The sequence below is a fragment of the Engraulis encrasicolus genome, chromosome 15 (genome assembly GCF_034702125.1).
Source record: "Engraulis encrasicolus isolate BLACKSEA-1 chromosome 15, IST_EnEncr_1.0, whole genome shotgun sequence".
Lineage (NCBI taxonomy): Eukaryota > Metazoa > Chordata > Actinopteri > Clupeiformes > Engraulidae > Engraulis > Engraulis encrasicolus.
In genome coordinates this window covers 41,041,858-41,046,857 of record NC_085871.1, presented here as the reverse complement: position 1 = coordinate 41,046,857, position 5,000 = coordinate 41,041,858, and the positions used below count along the sequence as shown (strand labels likewise).

General features: G+C 41.5%; 1 protein-coding gene across 1 annotated transcript in view; it reads left to right on the top strand.

Annotated features, from left to right (window-relative positions):
• The window catches only part of LOC134464071 (protein PHTF2-like), an 85,059-nt gene that overhangs the window by 46,131 nt on the left and 33,928 nt on the right, over nt 1-5,000 (top strand). The gene's annotated exons all lie outside the window — the stretch shown is intronic.

Sequence of the window (5,000 nt, the reverse complement as noted above, 5' to 3'; positions counted from 1 at the left end):
TAAAATTACTGCTAAATATTCTGCAGACCAACGTTGAAACCAAAGTTGAATTTTTCAGGGGAACACATAGGGCTGCACAATTAATCGAATTTTAATCAAAATCGCGATTTTGGCCGCCACGATCATAAAACATGAAAATCGCGATTTTATGGGAGGAAATTCAGTGTTCCATCTAAGCTGCGCGCACCTGCAGACTTGTGCACTGCTCGCACGTTCTCAGCACAAAGACATTTCAGCCAATAGTAATATTGTTGACAACTGTCTCTGGGTGGAGGATAAGTCTGTGAACCAATAAGCAGACAGTACTGAGAGGGGGCGGGCGGCAGCATTTTGGCAGGCTGGCTGTGAGTCGGAGACGGAAATCTCAGTCTATGTCAGTGAGTGCACTCACTGCTGGGCAGTGGAGGGGAGTTGTTTCACCCTAATGGTGGATATATATGAGGAATTCAAGCATTAAACCAGCCATTGCATGATGCTGGAGTCTCTGAAGGTGTTTTGAAACTATGTGCTTTGACCAGCAACTGTTTGTGATTATTGAAAACCAAGAGAAATAGCTTTAATTCTGGTCTAAAAAAATCGCTAGTTAGCATGCTAACACAAACGAAATAAGCTAAGTAATGTTGTCTACAACAATTAGACTGGCTGTTACTCACTACTCATTAACACCAACCTGCGTGTAGATATCATAGCTGTTTTGGTGGACAAGTAATGTAAACTGGTGCAGTGAGTTAAATTATTATGAGTGAAGTTCAACACAATTTATAGCTGCCATAGTTGCTTCTGCTTCCTACATTCTCAAATGTGTTAGCTTGCTAGCTTGACAAATGCACTGCAGTCCAAATTGGCAGAACCTAACAGAACCCTATGTAATAACAGACATCATGAAGCTATGTTTTATTTAAATGGTTATGTTTTCATGCCAAGTCATGAAGTATTACTTTACAGACCAGAGCATATGCATATTATTAAATTCAAAAGTGACAGCTCTTCAGCACAGCCCTTTGATTTCTCAACTCACTCTCTCCCTAGTTAAAACACAGAGATAACCTCCTAACTCTCCTACTCACAGGTGCACTACCTCCAGTCCAGAATTGAAATTAGCTGGGAGTTATACAATAGACAGCACAAACGTTAAGCTTATCAAGTTGGTTATGCTGCCTTGCTTTGTGAGTGTAGACATGCCATCTTGCAGACCACAGCTTCTTGGTGGCCTAGGTACACACATGTTCTGGTCTTCACTCACCCTGCCCTGCCAATGTCGTATTACAAATCAAACACAGTGATTACCCCCACTTCCTGAAATAGGCCCTACTTGTGTTTTTGCAAGTGATTTGGGAAAATACAGTGTGATGCCACTCAGTTGGCCTGTTGAGGCGCCAATAAGATCTTGCCACTGAAGGCCTATGGCATATTTTATCATATTCACTACATAACTTGAAATACAAAACACTGAAATTTTAAGAAACAGATTTTTGTTTTTAATTTGGCTTTATTTTTTTGATGGGCTACTCTGGAATGGGGGGGGGGGGTAATCGTGATTATAATCGAAATCGCAATTTTGATCAAAATAATCGTGATTACGATTTTTTCCATAATCGTGCAGCCCTAGGAACACATAGTATCATGTTTGGAGGAGAACTGGAGAACCACACCTTCACCAAAACATCATCTCCACCTTTGAGTATGGTGGCGGGAGCATCATTATATGCGGCTACCTTGGTGCCTCAGGCCCTTGTCAGTTTGCTATTATCAGTGGAACAATGAACTCAGAAGTTTATTGAGATATTTTACAGAAAAAATGTGAGGTAGTCTGTCACACAGTTGAGGCACACAAGAGGATGGGTGCTGAAATGGGACAACAACCCTACATATTTTAGAGGCAATTGACTTTAGAATTGCTTCATAACAATGAAATACACATTTTGGAATAGTCCAGTCAAAGCTCTGACAAAAAAAAAACATTTAAGATGATATGGCATGACACTCCAGACATCCCAGAAACCTTGGTGAAGAAGGGCAGTTTTCTAAAGAAGAGGGAGTCAAGATACATCCATATTGTTTTGTTAATCTGATCTGCAACTACAAGAAACATCTGGCTGAGGTTATTGCGTCTAACTTAGGGTTAAAACCTATTGAATGCAAGGGTGTACTTACTTATGCCTTGCTGTCCTGTGAATGTTTACATCTTATGGCCAATGAAAATATGTAAACTTGTAAATGTTTGGGTTGAATTAGTTAAAGCAGACTCTGGTTGTTCCTTCTTGTGATTTCCGGGAAGATCAGACCATGCTTTATGACCAATTTTGACAGAAATGTAAGAAATTTCAAAGGGTGTACAAACTTTTTCCTGGGACTGTATATCGTCATATTGCCCAGCCCTAACTTCACACCCACACTACATAGGCAAATAAGTCAACACCACACTTAACCCATTTTGTCCTAAGCCCTTTTTGAGGAAGGGTGCCCTCTTCCTATTAAATCCTAAATATCTCAGTCTCCGAAGCACATACAAACATGAAATGAGTTGCATTTAAAAGCCAAGACCCGCCTCTTGCATTGTAATGTGTTCATTCAGCTCTTACATACCCACATAGTTAATAAAACAGCTAAAATCTCAAAATCCCGAAAAACCTGTATATGTGTCTCCAGGACACAATGGGTTAATGCAAACACAGGCAAACCTATCAAGGAGTCCAATCACACACATGACACCCTAAAACATTTACCTACATGGAAACACTCTCTCTCTCTCTCTCTCTCTCTCTCTCTCTCTCTCTCTTTCTTTCTTTCTCTCTCTCCTCTCTCTCTGTCTCTCTCTTTCTCCTAGCCTCTCTCTCTCTCTTCTCTCTCTCTCTCTCTCTCTCTCTCTCTCTCTCTCTCTCTCTCTCTCTCTCTCTCTCTCTCACTCACACTCACACACACACACACACACACACTGGTACAGCAAAGGTGTGTTTCCTCCAAAGGTGTTGGCCATTGTATGTGTGTCATCTGTATTCTTTCCCCCCATTCTCTTGTATTGTCCAGGTGTGTGTGTGTCTGTCTGTCTGTCTGTCTGTCTGTCTGTCTGTCTGTCTGTTATTGTCTGTGCTTTTATGCGTGAGTGTGTGTGTGTGCAGGGATTAAAGTTTTCCGTCGCTACGACGGAATTCCGTCAACTGGATTTTCGTTTGGACGGATTTCCGTCCGTATAATTTATGTCAATTAATTTACAATTTTTACTTTCCAACTGAACTCAAATTGAGAGCACTCCTGGTCATGAGAAGGGGACGAGAGGTGTGTTTGGTGTAGGCCTACGGATGTAGTTAGGCTATTAGTTCTACACTCCACCATTGGCGGTGTGATACAACATTCACTCATCAGTAGCCTAGTTTTGGGTCATCCCCTGTTCTTCCGTGTTCCAAAAAAAAAGTACACGAGCGGTCAACAATTCTGTGGCAGCGCAACGCGAGAGATTAAAAAAATAAATAGCCAAAATTGTTGCTGATGGCAGAAAAGAAAATAATTGTAATACAATGTATAAAGTGCAGTGACGTTTCCATATCATTGCACCTGCCGTGGCAGATATTTAGAAAAAAAAATGAATAGTTTACTTCGACTGCGTATGATGTCCTTCTCATGAAGGGTTTGCCTTTTAAGCATTGTTACTTACTAGCATTATTCATAGCCCCAATGGGACGACTATGGCAGCTAACTAGGATAGCCTACCATGCGTTTCATCCTCAAAGTTTAGCGCGTTTGACTGGCTGCGTGTAGAGCTAGTTGTCTTTTTGACAACGGATAATTCACAGTCTCATCTGTACTCATAGCAGATTAACTTTGTTGTTGCCGATATATATATTCAAGAAATAAGTTAAAAATGGGTTGCGTTTGGGTCACGGATAGGCTATCCCTGGCAGAGCCAATTTATGCCACGTCTTGTTCTGGGAAGCAGTGTTCTGATGGGTGGACTCGATAAATGCCGTTTCGACGTTTGTTTCACTTTCAAGGCTTGTTACTGTGTGACGCTATTTCTGCTAACTGGAATAGTGTGCAGCAGCAACAGTTGTGTGTGTGTGCGCTTGTTTTGAGTGGCTCAACGTCTGTGCCCATCTTCTCGGACTATGCGTTTCGTTTGAGTTCAGTTAGCCTATTTGCGCACTGCGCACTCAGGACTGATGGGTGGGTGATTTGCCTTGATTCGAGTGGAAAGCTGCGCGACAAGCTTGGGAAAGTGTGTTACTTTTGTAAACGATAGACGTATGTCTGTGACTGTCGTGTCTGCTGCGTCCTGTCAGCTTGTAGAACACGTGCGCATGGGAAGAATCGGGGACGTTTTTTAAATCAATGGTAAGCGTGTGCTTGGCACCGCACATCGATAAGCAAAAAAGTAGCCAGTAGTTTTCAAAACGGTAGAACACAGAGGTAGACATACCGCAGCAACAGGATGAATACTGAAAAAGGCAGAAGGGTGAAAAACATACAAATAATTAAAGCTAGTTTTCTCCCTCTGATTGCTATGATCAGGGCTTTTTAAATGTCAGAAATACAACTGCAAGCAATGCGCACCAGTGCTTTCACCAGAACAGTGTTTGCCCATTCTAATGTGAAAGACAAAATATAGCCTACTACTAGGCCTACAACAAAAAAACCCATAATGGGATCACTCACTGTATCAACACATTGCAATTCCAAGTCAATAATTCTGTGAGATCAGCTACCATTTTGAAGCAGCATTCATTGTGAATCCATTCTGCATGATGTTGTGAACAATTCATAAACAATGGGTAGAAATAAGAGGAAAATAAAACCAAAACATGCCCCAAATTTCAGTTCAATCTTTGCAGTCTGATATAGTATCCATTATCCCTCCATTCTCGGCCAGTTCTAGTCAATCTGGTGAGCGGCCTAGGCCTGCCCGCCCTCTTTCCTTTTTTTGTATTTAGAAATTGGCATCTGTAAACATAGCATTGTAGGCCTACATCTGATTGAGCACATCTGATCTAGTACCTACAGGTACA